This window comes from Orycteropus afer, unplaced genomic scaffold (genome assembly GCF_000298275.1).
Source record: "Orycteropus afer afer isolate SDZICR_OR568_19922 unplaced genomic scaffold, OryAfe1.0 scaffold00581, whole genome shotgun sequence".
NCBI classification, from domain to species: Eukaryota; Metazoa; Chordata; class Mammalia; order Tubulidentata; family Orycteropodidae; genus Orycteropus; species Orycteropus afer.
The window spans coordinates 1,027,349-1,054,053 of record NW_006922168.1 but is presented as its reverse complement, the minus strand read 5'-3'; the positions used below and the strand labels follow the sequence as shown (position 1 = coordinate 1,054,053).

The window sequence follows — 26,705 nt, the reverse complement described above, 5'->3', positions numbered from 1 at the left end:
AAAAAAAAAAAAAAAAAGACTGGTCTGATAGAGAGTAGTGAAACCCCTGAGACTATGGCCCCTAGTCACCTTCGGGCCTGGAATTGAACTCATTTCCATGGCTTCCAGCCAAACAATAGACATGCATTTGAGGTGAACATTTACACCAGGTAGGTGCGCTCCTTAGAACAATCAACCATAAGAGATGAGAACAGCAGCATTTGCATAGGGAGAAAGCTCAGAAGGCAGGAATGCATAGGAAAGAAGGATGCAGGAAAAAGGTAACCACAGAAAAACAGTGGGAAGAGAGCTGTTACACTGTGGGGATTACAATCAACGTCATGAAATGAAACATGTATGAACTGTTGAATGGAAAATGAATTTTCTCTGTAAACTCTCACCCAAATGACAATAAAAATTTAAATAAATAAATTGATGTGATCTCACAAGAATTGTTTGAATCTGTCACTCACACAATGACTCAAGAAACACACTGACATGTTTCAAGTTGACAGAAAGTTACCATGTAAGCTTTTTAGCACAGGATGTGTCAGAACTAAATGGTTCTCGTCTCTGTGTTCCCACAGCACTCACTCTGCCTTTGAAAACAGCATGTATGCTATAACTGGAGTATGTGTGCCTAGAATATTCCCCGCCCCTTCACACTGTAAAGGCCTTGAAGGCAGGGGCCTACCTTATTCACCCTTGGATTCCTCTGGGGCCCAGGCCAGTGCCTTGAAGAGAACAGATGTTCCATGAATGTCTGATGAATGGGATGGAAGATAGGGAGCCCTCAAGAGGTATATGATTAGCACAATCGACCAAGAATTAAGTGAACCCAAATGGAGTGGAAGTGGCTCTAACGATAAGGAACTGACTGTAACTACTGTGGCTCAGAGACAGACATGGACATGATTGGAGTAGCTAGGAAGAGCCTGTGTAGGATTATTTAAAATCTAAGGTGTTTGACAGTCTTTGGATGACTAAGACAAGAAAACCAAAAACCAAACTCCCTGCTATCAAGTCAGTTCTGACTCATAGTGACTTCCATTGGATTTCTGAGGCAGTAAATCTTTACAGAAGTGGAATGCCCCATCTTCCTTCTGTGGAGTGGCTGGTGGGTTCAAACCACCAACCTTCTGATTAGCTGTCAAATGCCTTAAGCACTACATCACCGTTTTTGTCAGATATGCAAGAGTATTCTAAAACTGAGGCATGCTGCTTACCCAGAAATGACTGAGTGAGGGCTGAACTGGACTCAATTTTAACTTATAGACATCTTTTGTTTCAGGTGCCATTTCTGCCTTAAACTGTGTAATGACACTTCAAAATCTGGGGCAGTTGGCACCATGAAATGGCTGATGCAGGGACAAACTGAACTCTATTTTGTTTGTGTTCCTCCTTCTGCTCTAAAGCTATAAACCTTTTATTAATTTCAACAGTTTGCTGAGCAGGGAACGTGGCTATTCTTAGACAAGTCTGGGCAAGTCCAGGGATGGTCAGCCACTCAGAATTTTGATGAGAAGTTCCTGCTTTTCAACTATAAATATCTCTTCTCAGCTCTAGCAAACTGGAACAATTTATAACTGCCTGGGTTGCTCTGTGCTACTCCGATCCGCAAATCACTCTATCCATCAACAAACTTCTTTTGCTTTTACTTTAAGTGCATTCTGTGATTTTGCTCTATGACAAGCCTTAATGAGGAAAACAATTGGAGCCTCCCAGACTGTGCCTGCCCCTCCAAATCTCGTTCAAGATTCCCTGTTAGATTGACTCATAGCACCATGTCCTCCTCTTTCATAGCATGCTTCACACCATTATTTATTATGGGATAGTTTCATATTTTTCCCTGCTCTTGAAGGTACACTTTATAAGGGCAGGACCGTCCTTGTTTGGTTTACCAATATGCCACCAGGGTCGAGGTCATTGTAGCTGCTACATAATGTTGGTGAAATAAATAAATGCAGCCTTGGTGGACTGGTGGGTTAAAAACAAAATGAATGAGACTGTGAAGAAGATATTTCCAGTGGAAGGTAGTAGATGGTGTAGGAAGTATGGTTACATACGGGGAGGATTTCACAGGGTATATATGGGGTCAGTTTATATGAAGCACTGGAATCCAGGTGGAAGACCCTGAACTTGACCCATGCAGGCCAGAGGAGCCACTTAAGTCTCTTGAGCAGATGTTGTTGTTACATGCCGTCGAGTCGGACCTGACTCATAGCGACCCCTCCTTGGGTTTCCGAGGCAGTATCACTATGGAAGTAGATTGCTCCATCTTCGTTCCAAGGAGTGGCTGGTGGGTTTGAACCGCCAGCCTTCTGGTTAGCAGTCAAGTGCCTTAGGCACTATGCTACTACCAGAGCTCCCCTTGAGCAGATAGTGATATGAAAAAATTGTGCTTCCACCCAACAGTAGGCACTAGAGTGGGGCCTCTTGCCAGAGGCAATAAAGATCAGGGCCAGAGGGAAATCCAAAAGATCTTAAAAGAGCAACAGAACCTGGAGATGAAGGACATGAAGGGTCAAAATTGATCCTAAATTTGTGGGATCAAATGACTAAGCAACATGCCCTCCTAACAAACATTGAGATGCAGATGTGGGAGAAGGCAGAATGTTGGGGTAGTCAATTCACTAGTGTCACCTTGAATTTGAATAGATTCCCAAGGGGAAATTACAGCAAGCAACTCACAAGAGTAGTCAGGGGTACAGAGTTAGCCTCACAGTGACAGCGACTTATCTGAAAAGAGAAAATGTACTGATAAAAGAATGTGGGGGAAGACTCCTGGGTGCTCCCCAAAATCCAGTGGTTGGGGGAGGGAGAAAGATCTTTCCAGGAGCTAAGGAAACTAGGAGAGGCTTCCCAGGTAAGCCAAAGTGTCAGGAAGAAGGGGCAGGGATGGGGTGGACAATCACAGTGACAGCCTCGGAAGGAATCCACAGAAAGATACCGTGCAGTTTTTTGAAAGAAAGCCATTCCTGGCCAGTGAGATAACGTTTCACTAGGGTGGTGGGGGCAGAAGCCAGACAGCAGAATAAAGATTAACAGGAAAGAAAATGTGAGGAAATAGGAAGTGTGAATATAGACCACGATTTTGAGGGGGGTGTTTGGGAGCTCGAAGAAAGCAGGGTTAAGCAAGGTTATGATTATTTTTAACCCAGTGTGCTCACCAGGCTCCATATGCTGAAATACACTCTCCAACTCTCTTCTCTGGGAGATTAAGTCCACACATTGCACATCTACGTGGCCCAGACTTAAGATATGAGGCTTCTCTATGTTGAAAGACCCTTGGAGCCTCAGAGCAATAGGCACCCTCGACCAGGCCTGCAGCCTTATCAACATGAGGGAGAGAGGCACCAGGACATGGGGCCAGGGGCAGTGAGCACTCTTTCAACTATGAGGGTGGGCAGGCGCCGGTCCCAAGACCAAAGCTCTCCCTCTGTGGGGTGCCTTGGCCTGGGATAAATCCTCCCTCATACTGTCTGTGAGGATGTGTACACAGGAACAGACTGATTTGCAGGCCCCACGGGGCACGTGCACACAGAGACCATGTCGAGGGACGTGGAAGCAAAGCTATGAGCGCCTTCCTGTCCCCACGTGGGGGCCACAGCCTTGGGTTGTCAGGACCTGACGCCAACCTCATCTGAGTACTTGAGGTGAGGATGCTGGTGAGTTGACCAGCTCCAATGGCTCCATGGCAAACTAGAGCTGGACCCCAAGGTTGAGGGTCTTTCACCCAGCCCCTAGAGCCTGGCACTTTGCACTTGGATTTAAAGCCTCCAAAGTGTAAGAATAAACTCCTGTTTGTTAAGGCCATCCCATTTGTGGTATATTTCTTGTCAGAGTGGCACTAGGTAACCAGAACACTGGCCAATTTTTTCAGAAGTGGATGGCCCCATTCTTTTCACCAGTCTAAATCAGGAAGCTCCACTGAAACCTGTCTACTAAAGGTGACCCTGGCTGGTATCTGAAATACTGGTGGCATGGCCTGTAGCCTCACAGCAACATGCAAGCCACCACGATATGACAAACTGACAGATGAGTGGTGGCCAATGCAGGGGAGATATTCCTAATTACCTTGCTGGTTTCAGGACAGCCTATTCACTAAGAACTTTGAAAGACATGGTGGAGCTAGTAGCAAATGGAATTCACTACTGACCTTCTTAAACAGGACGGCTGAAGATGAAAGACTTCATATTCTGCTAGAAGCTTAGAAGCTCTATTATCTTTTGAGCCATTCTGTCCTAGAAGAAAACAACAAATTGGCTTATTAAATAACTCACAGATGGAGTGTCAATTTACACAACATTAAATGAAAAGCTCATATTTTGTTTTGTTTAAGGCTCATATTTTCACAGACAAAATACAGTGACTGAGAACTATGGGGATGACATGCTGTGATAACTCATGCAAAAGCTTGATCTATTCCCCTAAAATTTACTTTTTAAAATAGTGGTAAAAATGTGGATAACAAAGCATTTGACAATTCAACAATTTTCACACATGTAATTCCGTGACACTGATTATGGCCATCAGGTTGTATAACCATCACCATTATCTTTTTCCAATTATTCCACCAAAATGAACAGAAACTTCATGCACCCTAAGGAATGAGTCCCCCTTCTTCCTCCCTCCAAAGCTCAATTTGTAAGGTTTAGTTTGTACACATAACAGCTACCTGCCTCTTCACTTTGGCTATAAGGTTGGCTAATCCATCATTCAGTATTTATATACAAGATCAGCAAGAAATGATTAGAGAGAAAGAAGGTTCCAGGCAAAGTATTTGATTCCTATTATGCAACTTCATTTTTTATTGCAATATTATATCTCCCTATTGATTAATATGCTCCAGTGATGTAAAACTAAGAACTCCAGAGTTCCTATTTGGGATGCTAGGACTTTGGAAGTGGATGGAATTCTGCTTTTCAAAATAAAGAGCCTGACATCCAGAGAGGCTGCCCCACCCACAATCTAGGGCTACTTAACAGTACAGTCAGAAGTTTAACTCTCTCTCTGCTATACCAGACTGAATTTAGATGTCATGGTTTTGAGATGATAGCTTTTATGAAGTCTTTTGACTCACTCAACAATCTAACTTTCAAGTTGATTTTAAACTTACAATGTTTTTAAATGTGGAAGTAATCTTTATTTTTGTAATGAAATACTGGTAATGAGATCAAGTCTCCATTTTTAATAGAGAAATGAGCCCCACTAGGGTGCGACAGAGAGAACCCTCCCCACAGTTCTCCTGCCAGAGTCTGGCCTATGCTCAACTGCAGGAAGAAACCTCCATTCCTGCGGGACAATTTGCCTTCTGGCCCCACATCGTCCTGGACAGGCTTGGAGTGCTCGCACTGGTCTGGTCCACGGGTCTAACGGAATGTGAACCTCTTGTACTTGAACAAGCTGCAGTGCAGAGTCAAATGGGAATTAAAGGGAGAGCTAGTGGAAAACCACTAAGAAAAGAGGTGCATTGAGCATCTATAAGGAGCTCTGGTGGTGTAGGTGGTGAAGGCATTGGGCCGCTAACCAAAGAGTCTCTGGTTCAAACCTACTAGGTGCTCCATGGAAGAAGTATCGGGCAATGTGGAGTTTGGTTCGGTATGAGCCTCTGCTGGTGCCAGGCCCTGTGTCCTCTGCTTTAAACACACAATCCCATTCATGTATTGCATCTCCCAAAGGTTGGTGTGCATGCTGCTCTGATGCCACGGAGGCTCCAGCAGGCCAAGTTCTTCTGCTCAACATCTGTCTGAACAGCTGCTATGTGGCTGGCACCAGGCCAGGTGCTGAGTACACAAAGGAGAAATGGACCCATGACCTGCCCTCTGTGAGCTCACAGTCAGGTGCGGGGAGAGGGAGTCAGGCACATTCATTAGACTGGCATTGTTCAAACTGCAGCTTGTGACCTATTAGAAGGTGATGAAATCAATTTAGTGACCATGAGCAGCATTAAAAATCCATGAATATCGTGGGACAACTTGGTCCTTGGGTATAACATAGGTCACGGAGTTTAAGTTTTAGTCTGGTGAGTAGTGTGTGGGGTCTAAGTGAGCAAAGCCCTAGGTCTTTATGAGTCAGTCCACTCAGTTCTCACAGATAACACTGCAACAGTCCCCCAGTGCAGAACTTCCTGTAATGTATGCGGGCTCATTCCTGAGAGCTTTGGAGAATAAAGAAACAACTCATCAGCTAGGCTGTGCTTTCTTTCCTTGAGATCTTTTCTACTCTCTGTAAGTTCCTGCAATTCTGTGTGCCTGTGTTTGGGGTATCCTTGTGTATGTGGGTGTCTACAGCAACTGTCTACTTGGTGGTGTAACGCAATGATGACAAGAGTTCTGGAGTCAGACAGGCTTGGGTTCAAATCCCAGCTCTGCCACTTCTTGGCTGAGTGAACTAAAGCAGTGCCTAAATTTCCTGCTTATACGATGGGGATGATGCCATCGCTTCTCAACAGATGTGCAGAGAAGAAAAGGAATACCGTATTCTCTCAATTCTGAGACGCACTTTGGCCTCACATGGATATCTGTGAAATCAGCACGTCTATCACAATCAAAGGCACTATCAGAATATAATTGGCAGCATTGTGCTCTTGTGTTGTTATGTGCTGTCGATTTGGATCCGACTCATAGCGACCCTGTCTACAATAGAACGAAACCCTGCCTGGTCCTGCATCAGCCTTGCCATCCTTGTTATGTTTGACTGCTCTTGCAGCGCTACATAAAACAATAGTATGTGTTATAATAACTGGATGCAAAAAGGTAACTCAAGTATAGCACAGACATAGTGCCTAGCACATTCCACAAAGAACAACAAGAGCCGACATGAATTTAAAGAATTAGAGGGCAGTCTGGGGAGAGGGCGTTGAAGCTGCAGCGGGGTTTTGCAACCTCAGTCTCTTCAAATACCCACATGGAAACAACACAAGGAGATAGCAACTTAAAAAGAAAAAGAAAAAGGACAACATTTACAACACAACCAGGGACAAGGTTATTGCCATGAAGCCCAAAACAGCCAACAGGTAGTCACTGAAAATCAAGGCAGCCGATTTGAAAGCAGAGCTGAAGCTGGAAGGGATTGGCTCCCACCAATACTTGAGGGGGGCAGTGCCAGGTTCCCCAGGAAAGACCAAAGGGGCACTTGCCCACTGGCCTTGTGATCCCTTCCATGGGCTGGCCAGGGTTCCTTCTGTAACAGAGCCGCACACTGAAGAGAAACAGAGTGGAATCAAAACGGAGCAAGACAGGGGCAGGAGAGAGGAAGGAATGAGAAAGTCCAGACAAAAAAGCCCAGGAAGGAAACAGAGCCATGAAATAAATTCCAGTCGGCAAGCTGCCACGCCGCCCGAATTCTACACAGAATTCCATACAGTGGGGATGAAGCAAGAGAAGAGGAGCTGTGGGAAGTCAGAGAAGCTTTCCTGAACCCACTTCATTCTACACCCTTTTGGAAAAACTAATTTGCCCACATAAAGGAGCAGAGACAATGGTGTCAGGCAAATCTCAGACAAAACTATTATAAGAAAAACAGAGATAACCCAAAAAAACAAACTCACTGTTGTTGAGTCATTTTCGACTCATAGCGACCCCTCCTTGGGTTTCTGAGGTGGTATCTCTATGAAAGTAGATTGCCCAGTCTTCCTTCCGAGGAGAGGCTGGTGGGCTTGAACCTCCAGCCTTCTGGTTAACAGTCAAATGCTTTAGGCACTATATCACCAGAGCTCCAGCCCCACACCCCCAAAAAGAAAGAGATTGAGGGACTCAATGAGAGATAAGCAAATGAGAGAGAATGAGCATGTGAATACTAGACACCCCTGATGAAGAAAACCAAAGGCAGAGAGCAGAAGAAATACTGAAAACTGTGATTCAGAACAACCTTCCTGAAAAAAGAAAAGCCTTGAAGCTACATATGGCAGTGGAAGGGTAGACACAGCACACACTCAAGACCATCTATTCACAGGGTAAAAGGAGGGGGTACAGTGCATAAAGGCTATAAGTCCTTGACGTGAGATACTATGCAACTTCTTTTGTTTAATTGAGGCAGACTATGAGGGAAAAAAAGTAAGTTTTCATTCATTTTATCAGTGGTAGTATTAGTAGTGTTATTCTGGGACTGTTATGTGAATAATATGATAAGACAAATGAATAATTATGGGATATCCTATGTCTATCATCACCAATATCTTTGAAAACTGGGATTATCAATATGGGAGAAAGGAGGTACAGATGGGAAAGACAAGAGATTAAGCAAAAGCTCTCTGGTCTCCAGTTTGGACTGGAACTACCTAGAAGGTTTTATGTCCTAGCTTTGTCTACTTAAAAGCCCCAAAACAATGACAAACGCAGTAGCACCAAGTATCTCTTAACCCCAGAACGTTAAGAGCCTGGAATGCCTGGTGATGTCAGACAGCAAGGGCTTCATCAAACGCTGTTAAGATCACGTCTGAAGAATTTAGGAGCAAACTTGAGGCTCCCTTTGACTCAAGATGGGATAATCTGACCTTCAATAAGGATAAAAACTACAGTAGACTGAAACCATTCAAATATATTTAGTCATGAGTTGATAATGGTATTTTAAAAATAGAAAGATTGCTCAGGTTAGAGGATGACAGGAAATCAATTCAGTATCTTGAAGACAGGTAAATAAAGAAGAAGTATCAAGCATTTAAGGAGCTCTGGTGGTGCAGTGGTTAAAGCACTCAGCTGCGAACCAAAAGGCAGGCAGTTCAAAGCCACCAGCTGCTCTGCAGGAGAAAGATGTGGCCGTCTGCTTCCACAGAGATTTACAGCCTTGGAAACCTTATGGGGCAATTTTACTCCGTCCTACAGGGTCACTATGAGTCGGTATTGACTCAATGGCAGTGGGTTTGGCTTGTTTTCTTTCCTATATGAGCTATATCATTGGGTTACTGAATGCTAGATAAGAGAAATACCTCTTTATAAAATTATCCAACTAATAAATTACAAAGAAAAACCATAATTTGCTTGTCACCAGTTTTTTGTAGTCCCAGTGATTTATGGATCTAGGTGTTAAGCATCAGTGGCTGCTAATACCACCAGAAGACAGACAACCAGACATCACGTGCCTCCTCCAGTCTTGCCAGACTGTGTCTGCAACTTCTGGATCCAGCTGCCAATTTTTAGGAAATACAAAGAACAGAGGAATGTATTGAACTGCACCATGACTACATATCAACAAACCCAGACTGTGGGAAGCCCTAAGATGAAATGGCCCAGGTTGCTCAACAGATGCACTGGACAGGGCTGGAGGAAGCTCTGGCAAATTAGATGAAATTAAAAGGCTGAACTATATGAAATATTTTTTAATGGGCAAGACTAAAATTTCGAGTCTAGGGGTACATATTTGAGTGATAAAATAATTAAAAGTAAAACATAAGAAAATGGTTGTCATAAAAAGTCCAAAGAGTGGTTACTTCTGGGGGCAGAGAGAGGCCACGACTGGGGTGGGGCATATAGAAAGGCGTCTGGAATTACTGTTGCTGGTTGCCGTCAAATCAGTTCTGGCTCATGGTGACCCCATGTGACAGAGTAAAACTGCGCTGTAGGGTTTTCTAGACCGTAGCCTTTATCAACATAGACCATCCGGTCTTCCTCCCGTGGAGCCACAGGCTGGATACACACTGCCAATCCTTCAGCTAGTAGTTGAGTACCACTGGAACTCCTTTCAGGAAGGTGCTGTCATGTGCCATTGAGTCAGTTTTGACTCATAATGACTCTACTCACAACACAACAAAACCATACCCAATTCTGAACCATTCTCACAATCATTGCCATGTTTGAGCCAGTTATTGCAGTCACTATGTCAATCCATCTTGTTGAAGGTCTTCCCCATCTTCACTGACCCCCTACTTTCCCTAGCCTGTTATCTTTCTCCAGGCACTGGTCCCTTCTGACAACATGACCAAAGTATGAGCGATGAAGACTGGCCATTCTCACTTCTAAGGAGCATTCTGGCTGTACTTCTTCCAAGACTTATTTGTCCATTCTTCTAGCAGTCGATTGTACCTTCAATGTTCTTTGCCAACACCACAATTCAAATGCATCAATACTTCTGCAGTCTTCCTTATTCATTATCCACTTCTCACATGCATATGAAGCTATTGAAAATACCATGACTTGGGTTAAGTGTACCTTAGTCTTCAGTGTGATATCTTTGTTCCTTAACACTTTAAAGAGGCCTTTAGCAGAAGATTTGCCCAGTACTATATGACATCTGGTTTCCTGACTGCTGCTTCCATGGGCATTGATTGTGGATCCAAGTAAAATGAAAACCTTGATAACTTCAATCTTTGTCCACTTATCATGATGTTCTTTTTTGGTCCAGTTGTGAGGATTTTTGTTTTCTTTATGTTGAATGGTAAGCCATACTGAAGGCCGTAGTCTTTGATCTTCATCACTAAGTGTTTCAAGTCTTCTTTACTCCCAGCAAGCAAGGATGTATCATCTGCATATCGCAGGTTGTTAATGAGTATTCCTCCTGTCCTGGTGCTGTGTTCTTCTTCATATAGTCCAGTTTCTCAGATTATTTGTTCAGCATGCAGATTGAATAAGAATGGTGAACGCCTCTTGATTTTAAATCATGCAATATCCTCTTGTTCTGTTTGAATGACAGCCTCTTAGTCTACGGACTCGTTCCTCAAACACACAATTAAGTGATCTGGAATTCTCATTCTTCACAATGTTATCCATAATTTGTTACAATCCACATAATCAGATGCCTTTGCATAGTCAATAAAACACAGGTAAACATATTTCTTGTACTCTTTGCTTTCAGCCAAGATCCATCTGACATCAGCAATGACATCCCTCATTCCACGCTCTCTTCTGAATGTGGCTTGAACTGCTGGCAGTTCCCTGTTGATGTACTGTTGCAATCGTTTTTGAATTCTCTTCAGCAAAATTTTACTTACATGTGATATTGTTAGATAATTTCAGTATTCTATTGGATCACCTTTCTTTGGAATGGACTCAAATATGGATCTCTTCCTGTTGATTGGCCAGGTAGCTTTCTTCCAAATATCTTGGTATACATGAGTAAGCACCTCCAGTGCTACATGCCTTTGTTGAAACATCCCAATGAGTATTCTGTCAATTCCTGGAGCCTAGTTTTCACTAATGCCTTTGGTGCAGCTTGGACTCCCCTTCAATACCTCTGGGATAGTAGTGAAGTTCTGTTTCTTGGAGGGTGATGTTCTCTTTATCTGTTGTTGTTGTTAGGTGTTGTTGAGTCAGTTCCAATTCACAGTGACCCTATGTACAACAGAACTAAACACTGCCCAGTCCTGCACCAACCTCACAATCCTTACTATACCTGAGCCCATTGTCACAGTCACTGTGTCAATCCATCTTGTTGAGGGTCTTCCCCTTTTTCACTGACCCTCCACTTTCCCAAGCATGATATCCTTCTCCAGGGAATGGTCCCTTCTGACAACATGACCAAAGTAGGTGAGGCAAAGTTTGGCCATTCTCACTTCCAAGGAGCATTCTGGCTGCACTTCTTCCAGGGCAGATTTGTTTGTTCTTTTGGAAGTCCATGGCACTTTCATTATCCTTTGCCAACACCACAACTCAAAAGCATCAACTCTTCTTTGGTCATCCTTATTCATTGTCCAGCTCTCACATGCATATGAGGCAACTGAAAATAACATGGTTTGGGTTAGGTGCACCTTCGTCTTCAACGAGGCATCTTTGCTCTTCAGCACTTTAAAGAGGTCTTTTGCAGCAGATTTGCCCAGTACAATACATCATCTGATGTCTTGACTGTTGCTTCCATTGGTGTTGATTATGGAACCAAGTAATAGGGAATCTTTGACAATCTCAATCTTTTCTCCATTTATCATGATGCTGCTTATTGGTCCAGTTGTGAGGATTTTTGTTTTCTTTATGTTAAGAATTAATCATTATATAATCCATGACTTGATTTGCGTGCCTTTCTGTGGAAGGATTTTTTTGTTAGAAATCCAGTGCCTGTGAAGATGGTGCAGGACTGGACACCGTTTTATTCTGTCCTATATAAGAATGCCATGAGTCAGAGCCGACTCAATGACAACTGGCAACAGTCGAAAGAAATCATTTGCTAGAAATGAGGAACTGATAAAACAATCAATGACTTGCTATTTCTAAGTTAATGGGACAAAGAAGAAAGAAAATTAAAGCCCACATTTCCTTTATTTATCACAAAGGCTTGGTTTTGAGGGGCTGGATGGCACACTGTCTCCTGTGCAAACCACTGTGAGACCTTGCCTTACATCTGACTCTTTCTGTTGAAGAATGTGCTCAAAATGGTTTCGATGGCAAGTCGGTCAAGCCTATTGCGCCAACAGGTGGAAGTTCTACTAGCTTTGCTACTAATTTTTAAAGTGTATGGTATATTCAAAGTGTACAAGCTCTTCAGCTTTATTTCTTGCTTTTAGGTTTTATTCAAGTTCAGAGAAGTTCCAGATATTCTTCCTCCAGAGGGATGCTCAGAATAAACCCCAAGTAAGTTTGACTAAGCACACACCAGGACCAGCAGCCCCGTCCTAAGGAAACTCTGAGTTTGGGCCCCTGGCAGGCACTGACGGAGGCTGCACTGTACCTCCTGGCCTCACGCCAGGGCCGAGGAAGGACAGCCCACCACAGAGGGGCCGAGCTGCGGCCGAGAGAGTCCAGCTCTGCAGCAGCCAACTTTGCTCCCTCTTCTGAGCTGAATGAAGACTGTGGCCCTTTTCTGTTTGTTTGCAGAGAGGACTGTTCCACACAGGGGCATAGAGGATGGAGGGAAGGCCGCAACCACGCCGACTAGAACGATTTCCAATCACAATAAACACTCCCCAAGAGGGAGGAAGACGGTAAGCGATGTATTTCCTTTCTGACATTCCTTGAAGTAAACGCACGGCCTGGGAGGAGTGCCTGAGATGTTTTCACTGGATGAGTAGGTGCAGAGAGAAGCAGGTCTTTGTACGCTACCTGCACTCTGCCCAGGCCCCATTCCAGACCTCAGGGTGGCAACCAGACCCCAAGGGGCCGAGTATCTGGAGACTTGCGATGCCACGTCGTCGGGGGGCTCTGAAACCAAGCTTCTCCCCTCCACTTCGCCTCAGCAGCCTGACGTTCTGAAAGTCTCTCCTCTCTGTCACATTCCACAGAGCTTCCGGGTCCCTGCAAGCAAAGTCTCTGCTGCAGGACCACGTGTCTATCCTGGGTCACTGAGAAATGCTGTGAGCCACAGCTGGCCACAGAGGAGAGCAAGCCAAACCTAAACGCTGAGCCACCACGCTCCCCTAAGAATGAGCAAAATCCACAAAAATGTTAAAACAGCTTATGCTGTCTGTGACAGAATAGAAGGGATCATATGTTCTCCACCAGCGCCTAGGCACCCACCCTTCCTGTCCTGGTTAGCTCATGCTGCTGTAACAGCAAGCCCATAGATGGGCAGCCTTAGCAATAGGAATCGGGCTTTCTCACAGCGTGGGAGGCGAGAGGTCCGAATTCAAGGGGCCTGCTCTAGGGGAAGGCTCTCTCTCTCTGCCGGCTCTGGGCAAAGATCCCTGTCTCTTTTCAGCTTCTACTCCTTGGCAATCATGGTGGTCTCCATGCAGCCTGGCAGCCATCTTCTGCCGTCTCTGCTTACTTCTTTGCTTCATCCGCTTTTTTAAAAAAAAAAAAATTTATTGTGATTTAGGTGAAAGTTTATAGAGCAAATTCACTTCCCATACAGCAGTTCATACACCTTTTGTTTCATGACCTTGACTGCATCCCCACAATGTAACAGCTCTCTTCTCACTTCCCCCTGTGGTTACGTCTTCCCTGTGTCCTTTTCTCCCATGCACTCCTGCCTCCACTGTCTCCCTGTGCAAACATTGCCCTTCTGTTCTCCCACGATTGATCCGCTTTTTCAATATCTCAAAAAAGACTGACTTAAATACCCACCACTAATATTGCCTCATTAGCATAACAAAGAAAACCCACTCTCAAGTGGGATTATAACCACTATAAAACTCACTGCTGTGGAGTGGTTTCCAACTCCTAGCAACCCCTCCTTGGGTTTCCAAGGTGGTAGTATCTCTACAGGAGTAGATTGCCCAATCTTCCTTCTGGATTTGAACCACCAACCTTCTGGTTAGCAGTCAAATGCCTCAGGCAGTATGCCACCAGAGCTCCCATAACCACTATAGGGGTTAGGATTCACAACACATATGGGGGGAGCACAAGTCAATCTGTAACACCTTCTAATGGCTAAGTCCACATGTCATAGTGCATTACTCACTTCGAAAGAGACACAGACAGAAACACATACCATTGCAGCACGAGTGGACACATTACACACCAAGACGCCTTAAAAATCCAGCAAAAGCAAGCTGGATTCACCCACTGTTGTCCAGAGTTAGTAGAAGAGCCTGGTCTCTCAAAATCTGTAAGTGGTGAGAAACTTCTCTCACTTCTACCATGAAAAGACACTCTGCTCCTCACTCTTCCTACCCACCCCCCAACAACACTGATGACCTGGCCATAGAAGGACTCCCATCAGATAACCGGGAAGCCTACCAAATTCCCATCCTAAACACTTTTATAATGCTACTCAGTGCTGTCAAGTCATATCCGACTCATAGCAACCCCTCCTTGGGTTTTTGAGGCGGTATCACTATGGAAGCAGATTGCCCAACCTTCCTTCTGAGGAGTGGCTGGTGGGTTTGAACTGTCAGCCTTCTGGTTAGCAGTCAAATGCCTTAGACACTATGCCACCAGACCTTTAGCTGTTGCTAAAAGCAGCAGTCCATGTACATTGAGCTGAAAGATAAGAGGGACACGTGGTAGCTTTGTAGGGTAATTATTGCTATTATGATTAAGCACTTCTGCTAACTGAAAATTTGGCAGCTCAAACCCACCAGTAGCTCTGTGGGAGAAAAGACCTGTCAATCTGCTCCTGTAAAAATTACAGCCCAGGAAATGCAATGGGGCAGCTCCACACTGTCATACAGTGTTGCTGTAAGTCGGAATTGACTCAACGACACAAAACAATAACAAAATTGCTGTGATGAGTCTTGCCCCCAGAGTTGTGCATTGCTCAACCTGAAACCACATACATAGCCACCCTGCTTATATTGATAATCTCAGAGTATGTTCTTTCTTTGTGTATTCAGGGTCCATGACTTATTCCATAGAAACCAGTTCTTTCCAAGGCATGTTCACATGAATCCTACTGGTGTCAATTTAAACTTACATTCTAAGACAATATCACCCATTTGACTATGCTTTATGCCCAAGAGTCGGTATCTCTGTTCCTTTTTATCTTGAAATCTAGATCTACTTGAAAGTCAGCCTTTGTTTCATAAGAGTCAACAGTGATCTCTGACGCCCACCCCAATCCTCACATCTAATTGGTCACCCAGCAGTGGGCTTGATTCTAATTCTAGTACACTTTAGTTAAATTATAGTTTTGCCATTTCCTCTGAAGTGAGCCATTTCAATTCATTGACATTTATTCTGAAGAAGCTCAAATGAATGAATGAATAAATGAGTGAATAGAACCCCACAGCTCCTTCTAGCAAAAACTGATGACTTTCCCAAGAAAAAATCACTGTGCAGAAGCCCACACAATAGATTAGTAAACTAGAGTGTGCCTGAGTGCAGGTTAACATCCAAGCACAAATACGCAGAAATGGAGTTGAATGGAAGCAATACACACATTCACCACCATTGTGACCACCCTCCAGTTCAGCCAAGGGGCTGTGGGGCTGGGGGAAACTGGCACTGTTTGTCCTGGCCTGAGAAGGTGGCAGTGGTAGTGATAGTATGGTCTCCTCCCCAAGAGCTCAGATGCACTAGCTTACTCAGCCTGTGACCCTGGGGGTTCCAGAACTTTCTACCTCATCTTCCATGGACACTGAGGAGGAGAACCCCTGACCTACTCCACAACAGGCTCACATACGGGCACAGTCCTCAGTGTCACATGCCCAGAGTACAGGCTGGCCTCACTCCTGGGAGTGGCTCAATGTGATCACAGGGCAGGTGCTGGAAAACAGGGTGTAACTCAAGTCCTTCCTACACTCATCCATCTTCTGTCCTTTGGGAGGTGGCAGCAGCCACTGTTCACAGGCCTGCAGTTTGGCCCAAGTTTTGGGTCTTGAAGCCTTCAAACCTCTCCAGGCCAGCCTCATTATATCAGCTCTGGAGGTTGGTCCTCATTCTACAAAAAAAAAAGTGGAATTTCAGAGTGGCTTACCCAAAGATATTCAGTAAGTAAATGCCGTTCTGGCAAGTTACGGAGGAAACCAAAGATATGCTACTAAAGTTGGAGAAAGCGCATTGCAGAGAAGAGGGTCACACTGCACATAGCAAAGGCCAATGCACTCAGAGAACAGGAATCGCAATTTCAGCATCCAAAAAAAATTTCCTTCCTCTCTTTTTCCTTGTACAAAGTAATAAGCATCACTTTAATTAAAAAAAAAAAAAAAAGCACCACTTTTTTTCATAATCAATGCTGTCTCTTACCCATGTAGCAATTGCCAGATAAGCATACTTTTGAATTCCTTATGAAAAATTTAATTTAGAAAAGACAATGAGCGCAGCCTAAGAAAGTCTGGTTGTCATTATTGTTAGGTGCAGTTGAGTCATTGCCAATTCATGGTGACCCTATGCACAGTGTAACAAAACAGCACCTGATCCTGTGCCTTCCTCATAGTTGTTGCTATATTCCATGGTTGAAGCAACTGTGTCAATCCATCTTGTTAAGGCTGGTCCTCTTTTTCACTAACCTTCTATTTAACCAAGTGTGATGTCCTTCCCCAGGTAATGGTCCCACCTGATAACGTGCCTGAAGTACCTGAGACAAAGTTTCACCATCCCCGTTTGTAAGGAGCATTCTGTCTGTACTTCTTCCAAGACAGGCTGATTTATTCTTCTGGCAGTCCGTGAGATATTCATTATTCTTCTCCAGCATGATAATTCAAAGGTATTAATTCTTCTACGGTCTTCCTAATTCCTTGTCTGGCTTTCACATGCATATGAGGTGATTGAAAATACCATGCCCAGTTAGGCATACTTTCGTCCACAAAGTGACATCTTTGCTTTCAAGCACTTTAAAGAGGTCTTTTGCAGCAGATTTGCCCAATGCAATGTGTTATTTGATCTCTTGACTGCTGTACCCAAGGGTGTTGATTGTGGATCCAAGTAAAATGAAATCCTTGATAACTTCAATCTTTTCTGCATTTGTCATGATGTTCCTTATTGGTCCACTTGTGAAAATTTTCTTTTTCATTATGTTGAGGTATAATCCATACTTTGATCTTCATCAGTAAGTGCTTCAAGTCATCTTCTCTTTCAGCTAGCAAGGTTGTGGCATTCTGTGTATCACAAGTTGTTAATGAGTCTTCCTCCAATCCTGATACCATGTTCTTCTTCATATAGACCAGTTTCTCAGGTTATTTGCACAGCATACAGATTGAATAAGTATGGTGAAAAGATACAAGCTTGAAGCATACCTTTCCTGATTTTAAACCATACAGTATTCCCTGTTCTGTTTGAACAACTGCCCATTGGTCTTTGTACAGGTTCCTCATGAGCACAATTACCAAACCCACTGCCATCGAGTTGATTCTGATTCAGTGACCTGTAGGACAGAGTAGAACTGCCCCACAGGATTTCCAAGGCTGTAAATCTGTATGGAAGCAGACAAATCACTAAGCTCTTCGTTAGCAGCTGAATGCCTTAACCACTGCACCACCAGAGCTCCTGAGCATAATTAAGTGTTCTGGAATTACCATTCTTTGTGACGTTACCAATAATTTATTATGATCCATGCAGTCGAATGTCTTTGCATAGTCAATAAAACACTGGTAAACATGTTTCTGGTATTCTCTGCTTTTAGACAAAATTCATCTGACATCAGCAATCCTATCATTTGTTCCACATTCTCTTCTGAATCTGGCTTGAATTTCTCTTATTAGTGTTCAATGTGTCAAATCTTTTCTTGAGATGATCTCTAAATTCAGGTGGGATATACTCAAGCTTGTACTTTGGCTCTCATGGACTTGTTTTAATTTTTCTTCAGTTTCAGCTTGAAGTTGCATATAAGCAATGAATGGTCTTATCTGCAGTTGGCCCCTAGCCTTGTTCTGACTGATGGTACTGAGCTTCTCTATTGTCTCTTTCTGCAGATATAGTCCGATTTGGTTCCTGTATATTCCATTTGGCAAGGGTCCTGTGTATAGCTGCCATTTATGTTATTGAAAAAATGTTTGCAATGAATAAGTCACCAGTCTTGAAAACTCTATCATGCGATCTCCCACATCCTTTCTACCACCAAGGCCATATTTTCCAACTACTGATCCTTATTCTTTGTTTCTAACTTTCACATTCCAATCACCAATAATTATCAATTCACCTTGATTGCATGCTTGATCAATTTCAGACTGTAGAAGTTGGTAAAAATCTTCAGTTAATTCATTTTTTGCATTAGTGGTTGATGCATATATTGGAAGAATAGTCGTATTAACTGATCTTCCTTGTAGGCATACAGATATTATCCTATCACTGATGGCACTGAATTTCAGGATAGATCTTGAAATGTTCTTCTTGATGATGAACGTGTCAACATTCCTTTTCAATTGGTCATTTCCAGCATAATAGATCATACGAATGTTCAATTCAAAATGGCCAATACCAGTTATTTCAGCTCTAAGATATCAAGTGTTCCATTTCATTTTCAGCCACTTCCAATTTTCCTAGATTCATACTTCAGACATTCCACGTTCTGATTATTAATGGATGTTTGCAGCTGTTTCTTCTCATTTTGAGTTGTGCCACATCAGCAAGTGAAGGTCCCAAATGCTTCATTCCATCCACGTTGTCAAGGTCGACTCTACTTTGAGGAGGCAGCTCTTCCCCAGTCATACTTTGAGTGTCTTCCAAGCTAAGGGGCTCGTCTTCCATCACTCTATCAGACAACGTTCCACTGCTGTTGATAAGGTTTTTCACTGGCCCATTTTTTCAGAAGTAGACCCCCAGGTCCTTCTTCCCAAACTGCATTAGTCTGGGAAGCTCTGCAGAAACCTGTCCACCACAAGTGACCCTGCTGGTATTTGACATTCTGGTGGCATAGCTTCCGGCATCCCGGAAGCAGACAAACCACTGCAGTATGACAGACTGACAAGCAAGAGTGGTAGAAAGTCTGGTTAAGGAAGAAAAAGATGTTTCCAAACTCCCAATCTGATATATGCAACCCCCACAGCCTTTCAAATGGAATGTGATTTTTGCTCACGAGAGTGAGTCTGTCTGCAGAGACGACCCTAAACGTGTGAAGGAAGATGAGCAACCGGGCGCTCACATCAGCGGAAGTTTCGACTTCCGAGAGAGAACGATGGCCACTTCCGTGAACCGCCCCCTTCCAGGTAAAAAACTGGGTACCCAGCTTGGAGATGAACCATATCACAGGCAAACCCCCCAAACCACACCTTCCTCTCACTGTCCTCGCAGTCTTTTGCATACCTCCCAACTGAAACCAGGGTCACTTACAAAAGGGCTGTGTATAACTTCATTCTATTTAATCTCAGTTCTTCCTTCCAGCTATCCAATCTGGACATAATTAAAATCATATTGCCGCAAACACTGAATGGTATGAAAAGTTTTACCATATGTATACAATTGAAGAGCTGTAGAATTTGGCATGTCTGCAATGGTTCTATTAAAGTCAGGAGAGCCGGGCTTATTTTGGAGTATATATTATATGCTTTGGATCAGTTCTGTTTTTCACTTTAGTAAAGTTGTCCATGACACTTGGTCACCAAGATGTGTTCCTGCATTTCAACAATGAGAACTACCACACCCTGGGTCAAAAACAAGCTGACTAGAGGAGGAAGGCTCCTGTGCAAACTTTCCACTTCCTGAACCAAAACCAGCCTTCTCGGTCCTGACAAAGGATAAGCAGACACCATCAAGTCTCCACTCCCTGCATGACCTCAATGGAGAAAATGGAGATGCAATCCTGCCTCCCAAACACTAAGGCAGAGGCACCCCTTGAAGTTAGAAAGAGGTAATTTTAGGACAAAAAAAGGAAGTACTGACTACTATAGATAATAAAAATATGAAACTTATGTCCCAAGAAGTTCCAGATAAAATAAAACAGATCCAAGAAGGATTTATCAAAGGCCATCTGAGGAGCATTCCTGACATTCTGAGACCCCTACAGGAGACCGGAAAGGCTCCCCACCTTATCACTCCCCTCCTCTAAGGTCTCTCCCCTCCCATCCCCGCCCTACATGGAAGTGAAACAACTCGATGCCTTTGTAGAGGGAAACTCCTGCATCTGATGGCCCTTTGGTTTGGCTCTCCGGGTCTGCTCTCCGCAGGCTTGGCCTAATTTGTAGTTGATACTGCTGTAAAGTTGTGATTTTGCTTTAAGGCATTTCTTCAATATGGATTTCAGAATGAGTCAAAGTCTCTCTCCACATGTGACAGGAAGAAGCATATGTTCTTAATCTGTGGGTTTAAGATTGTTTTCGAATTACATCAATGAGACATATCCTCAAAAGAAAAGGCAAGCCACCAATTCCCAGACACAAGAGCGGAAGAGCGCTGTGTGACAGGCCACTTTCCTACCTTGACGTCTCACGGCAAATCAGTTGCTGAAGTTCTTTAGAAAGGATTTTCATCTGGAGCTAAGAAACAAACGAGGAAAAGTAGGGGCGCTGGGGACAGGAGGCATTCGTTTCTTGCCGGAAGGAGAAGCCCCGCTAAGCTGGCACCCCAGGGCAGGGAGTCGGAGGAAGAAATGGTCCCACTGACTCGTCAGGGCAAAACACCCAGACCTGAACCCAAACACTGGGCTGTTCATGCTCAAGGTTAAGCAACAAAATGTCAAGGTTAGAAAGCTGTCCTTCATGAACCTGAACGATCCGTCTCTTAAAAAGAGCAGGTACTGTGAAGTCCATGGAAACAGTTTCTGAGACACAAAAACTGGTATTCAGAGCTTGGGAACATAATAAATAACAAGTGTGACAGTTCACCAGTCAAGTGAAAGAGTAGAGAGAAAAAAGGAAATTAGGGACGAGGCTACCAAAAAACCAAACTCACTGCTGTCAAGTCGACTCTGACTCATAGCGACTAAGGCGGTATCTCTGTAGAAGCAGAACGCCCAGTCTTCTTTCTGAGGAGTGGCTGGTGGGTTTCAACCGCCAGCCTTCTGGTCAGCATCAAATGTCTTAGGCACTATGCCACCAGAGCTCTTTTAGGGATGATGCTGTAGTAGGAATCTTGTTGTTGTTGTTATGTGCCATCGAGTCGGATCCAACTCATAGCAACTCTTGGGTTTCCGAGGCAGTATCACTATGGAAGTAGATTGCCCCATCTTCCTTCCAAGGAGTGGCTGGTGGGTTTGAACCGCCAGCCTTCTGGTTAGCAGTCAAGTGCCTTAGCCACTATGCTACCAGAGCACCTATAGTAGGAATAAACGACTGAAATTAGGGAAAAGAGAAACAGGTAATAAGAAGGAATGACTGGGAAGAAGAGCTCCAGGTTGTACCTAAGTCTGGCCACTATGGGGTAAACACTGCCATTTACAAAGCCTTTCCCTCTGTGATGTCTATCCTCACACAACCTCACAAGGCAAGCAGCAAAGGACTAATGTCCCCAGCTACAGAGGAAGAGACTGAGCTCCCACAGGAAACTCGAATGCTCCAGGTCACAACACCAGCACCTGTGATCCCAGACTCCAAGTCCTGTGCCCCCTGTCCATTCCAGTGTCACTGTTTCTTGATGAGTTAAACAATCTGAAGGGAAAAGCAGAGGACAAAAAACTTTCTTTCCATCTTTGCCCCTTTCCTATCTCTATTATTATACACAAATAAGAGGTTTCAGATGTCTTTCTCCTCTTTGGAAGACATATAATTAAACCATTAAAGGAAAAATGATTTAGAATATTAATAGGATAATATGAGATTATTTCTGAAATGATACCATAGTCTTCCCTACCCGTTATCTAAGCAGTCATAAAAATGATAGGAAAGTGGTTCGGCTTCTCGGGAGGCTGGAGTGAAAAATCCTCCTTTTATGTTCTATTTCTTTCCCTAGAGGCAGGCGTGGAAAAGTGCCATGTTCCATTTGGGGCTCTGCCACGGGGAGCAGTGAGAACCTAGACGTAGACAAAGACAAAGGTTTCTTTGGCATCAGGTAGAGTTACCAACCTATCTGAGGAAACCAGAAGGAAAGAACAATGGATGCAAAATGTACTGCAGAGAAGAAACCAACACTGTTTATCACAATCTTGATTCTAAAAATACAAGAATGGCTTGGAAACAGGAGTATCTCCCGGCCAGGTGGGTCCAATGGTAGTCTCAGCATTCAGTCTCATTCCTTTACAGGATTAGACCCGAACGTTTTTCTGACTTTCTCCTGCTCTGGATGGCACAATGGTTAAGCGCTTGGCTGCTAACTGAAAGGCTGGTGGTTTGAACCCACTCAGTGCCTCCAAGGGAGAAAGATCTAGTCATCTGCTTCTGTAAAGATTACAGCCTAGAGAACTTTATGGGACAGTTCTACTCTGTTGCATGGGGTAACCATGAGTTGGAATCAACTCAAAGACAGACAACATGTTCCTGGTCTAAAGATGAATGCCCACCAGGAAATTGTTGTTGTTATTTGCCATAGCGACCCCTCCATGGGTTTCTGAGGCAGTATCACTACGGAAGTAGATTGTCCAACTTTCGAGGAGTGGCTGGTGGGTTTGAACCGCCAGCCTTCTGGTTAGCAGTTAAGTGCTTTAGGCACTACACTACCAGAGCTTCTCATCAGAAAATAGCTTCCTATTTATTCAAAACATTTTAGGACCTCTTCCTCTCGCCCAACAAAATGTATTATTTTGATCTTGGGTATTTCCTCACAACCACTGAACAAATGCAACTTCTTTCATTTGGCTTCTTGGTTCAATGTAAGCTATGTATACTCTATTTTGGGTTGAGATCAGTTTGTGCTGAATTAGTAACCTAGAAGTTGGTGGTTCAAACCCACCCAATGGCGCCATAGAAGAAAGGCCTAGAGTCCTGCGTCCCTAAATATTACAGCCAAGTAAACCCTATGGAACTGTTCTACTCTATAACACAGGGTGTCACAATGACTCAGAACTCACTTGATGGCAATGGCCTTGGTTGGTTTGTTTTAGTGAATAGAACCAGAGAAGAGCAGAGCCTCCATTTTCAAATTCCACTTAGGCTAGGAAACAAGGGGAAATGAGTTACACTGAACTAAGAAAACATTAACTTAGAAATAAGAATTACTTTCAGACAAGTCCAGAGGGCCCAGTCTATACAACCACACAAACGCATCTTAACTGCTACAGACACCATAAGATGCTTTAGCCTAAACGACTACTCTGTGTTATCCTGTTGGAGTGTCCACAGAGTTCTGATCCATCATTTTCTCAAGCCGGGAAGACCTACAGAAGACTACTCAATCCTATTAATGCAGGCCATTGTGAAATTCCCTCCTTTCAGGAGATTGTCAGACTGAGAAGTGAGAAGTGACAAGGTGGGAGGAGAGTCAGTCTGGACGCTGGAGGATGAGGCTCGTCCTTGTGTTGCTATAATTCTATCAGGCAGCGTGGTCTTAAACCCCAGAGCTCAAGGGCTCATCGCACAATCAAACATGGAGCACCCAGGCCTTCTAAGGAGCCCCTTTCTCTGCCAGCGTGGTGCTCAGTGAGCAGCACTTACAAATGTTTCCTGGGGAGAGGGGCTGACCATTATTTGGGTGGAAGCTATTTACTTTGTCATATGTAGAATCATAGGACTACAAGGGTAGTCTTAAAGGAGCTTTTCAGGGAGGCAGGGGGAATGTCTTTCCTTATTGTTAAGGTCTTAGGAGGTGTAAAGTGATTCTCAGCTCTCCTCAGCAAACAGTTTCATTGTTTACAGTGTGACTGTCATTTCCTGAGGGAGAGGGTGTTAGGGTGTCTGACTTTGTTCTAACATCGTATTTGCTTTTCTGAAACAAGTGCAGCTTCAAACAAGTCTACATATAGACCACAAAGACCATGGTAGCACAGTGCCTAAGCCATCTGTCTGCTAACCAGAAGGTTGGTAGTTCAAACCCACCAAGCACTCCATGGAAGCAAGACTGGGAGATCTACTTCTGTAAAGATTTACTGCCTTGGAAACCCAATGGGGGTTGTTAAGAGTCAGGATTGACTCGAGGGCAGTGGGTTTGAATTTTGGGGGGGTTTCTCAAGTATGTGAGTGAAGAGGAGAACCTTCTCAGCTCACTTGCCAAGGCAAAGACCTCAGGTTCACTCTCAGGGCAATTATAACTAATCTCAAGACATCCTCTGGGTAACAAAGGATGCTGACACAGCTGTGGGTTCTTCAGCCTAGAAAAATTAAATAGAAACTTAATGTGATCAGAGCACTCGTTGGCTGGTAACAGCTTAGCCGGGAGTGGACAGCCTATGCAGATGAATAAATACGATTTTTTATTTAAGCCATTCTATCAACTACAGATAGAAGGATGTTGAAATCTCTAACTATTATTATAGATTTGTCTACTAATCTTTTTAAAATTCCATCAATATTTGCTTCATGTATTTCAAGTTCTATTGTTGTTGGGTGCAAGTGAGTCCATTCTGACTCTCAGTGACCCTATAGGACAGAGTAGAACTGCTCCATAAGGTTTCCTATGTTGAAATCTTTAAGGGATCCAATCTCCAGGCCTTTTCTCTCAAGAACCAGCTAGGGGGTTCAAACCACCAAACTTTCTGTCAGCAGCCAAATGCCTTAACCATAACACCACCAGGCTCCTTTAAGCTTCATACCTGGGTGGATATAGATTTATGATTATTATGAGTTCCTGGAAAACTGCCCCTTTTGTCTCTGATAATATTCCTAGTCCTGAAATCTATCTTATTTTATATTAATATGGCCACTCTAACTTTCTGATGCATACTGTTTATATGACATACCGATTCCATCTTTTTACTTTCAACCTATCTGCGGAGTTGCGTCTTTCTCTTTGTTCCTAACAATCTCCGCCTTTAAATTGAAGTGTTTAGTGTATTTATGGGAGCTCTGGTGGCGTAGTGCCTAGGGCACTTGACTGTTAACCAGAAGGATGGAGGTTCAAGCCCACCAGTCACTCCTCGGAAGGAAGACTGGGCAATGTACGTCCATAGTGATACCACCTCAGAAACTTAAGGAGGGGTTGCTATGAGTTGGAAACAACTTGATGGCAGTGAGGTTTTTTTTTTTTTTTTTTCAGTCCATTTACATTTAATGTTAATTACTGATGTGATTGTACTTAAGCCTACCACTCTGATTTGTTTTCTGTTTGTCTATCTGATTTTTAAAATTATCATTATCCCTCAGCTGTTTCCGTCTTATCTTCTTCTGGATTGGGTCTATCTCTTTTGAGAATTTAATTTCCCTTCTCTTCTGTGTTTAACAGCTTTGACTGTGCCTTCTGCACTTGTTTCAGAAAAGCAAATATGATGTTAGAGCAAAGTCAGACACCCTAACACCCTCTCCCTCAGGATATGACAGTCACATTGTAAACAATGGAACTGTTTGCTGAGGAGAGCTGAGAATCTTTCCACCTCCTAAGACCTTAACAATAGGGAAAGACATTCCCCCTGCCTCCCTTAAGACCACTCTTGTAGTCCTATGATTCTATATATGACAAGAATTACAGACAGCTGTCTCTCGTTAAGTTCCCTTTATAATAATCCTTTTAGTAATCTAAGTCTCTGACCTTTCTGACCCCAGTCCCAAGAACTCAGATTCCTCCCCTCCTGTTACGTTTCCTTACAGTTCTTCCATGAACTTCTGCTTAGCTCACACAGGATTTTGACCGATTCTTGGAAAAAGTGTTTTAAAACAGGACTGGAGAGAACTGAACAAATCTAAGGCTTGTCAGGAGCGCCCTCTGGAGGTACCTACTGTAATCATGATGAAAACTTCATTTTGCATGAATCAGTTGCAACAATTCCAGAACTGGAAGCTAATAAAATTAACCTGGAAGATCAACTGGACAGATTATGTGTGGAAACATCTTCCAGTTAGAAACAAATTTTAACCTCTGAAAGACAAGATCATGCTTAGAAGAATAATAGAGACAATGCTGCACTTAATGTTTCCCATAAATATAAAATAGCAAGAAACTAGGAACACACTAACAACCAGAAAAATAAACAGGCTTCCAGAGATCTTATGCTCTTGTTAGTTTTAGATACTGTTCCTGATCTTGAAGACTGAAGGTAAGCATTCTCCAGAGAGCTGGGGTGGGGTGGGATGTGTCTTGGGGTGGCTAAGAGAAAAGACTTCAAATCAGACACGCCACGGTTTGGATACTGACTCTGCTCCTTTGCAGCTGTGTGATCTTGGGGAAGCTATTTATTTATTTATTTATTTTTTAACCCCTTTAAGCATCTGTAATATGAAGGTGATAACAGAATCCACTTCCAAGGGTTGTGGAGAGAATTAAGTGCTAGAATGCACATGGAGCCCTTAGCTTGGGGCCCGATACACAGAGGCACTCCACAAAGGCTGTTACTATGATTGTATCATATACAGTTATAATTTAAAACAATAAATGGCATGCATAAATATTGATATCCTAGGCATTAGTGAGCTAAAATGGACTGGTATTGGCCATTTTGAATCAGACAACCATATGATCTACTATGCTGGGAATGACAAATTGAAGAGGAATGGAGTGGCATTCATCATCACAAAGAATGTTTCAAGATCT

The 26,705-nt window shown here is 43.5% G+C and overlaps 1 protein-coding gene across 1 annotated transcript in view; it reads right to left on the bottom strand.

Annotated features, from left to right (window-relative positions):
* TIAM2 (TIAM Rac1 associated GEF 2) overlaps positions 1-26,705 on the bottom strand; it is a 583,282-nt gene that overhangs the window by 444,958 nt on the left and 111,619 nt on the right. Inside the window, exon 2 of the mRNA XM_007956200.1 lies at positions 4,658-4,686. The gene's annotated coding sequence lies outside the window, so the exon portion shown is untranslated. The remainder of the gene's footprint in view (positions 1-4,657; positions 4,687-26,705) is intronic.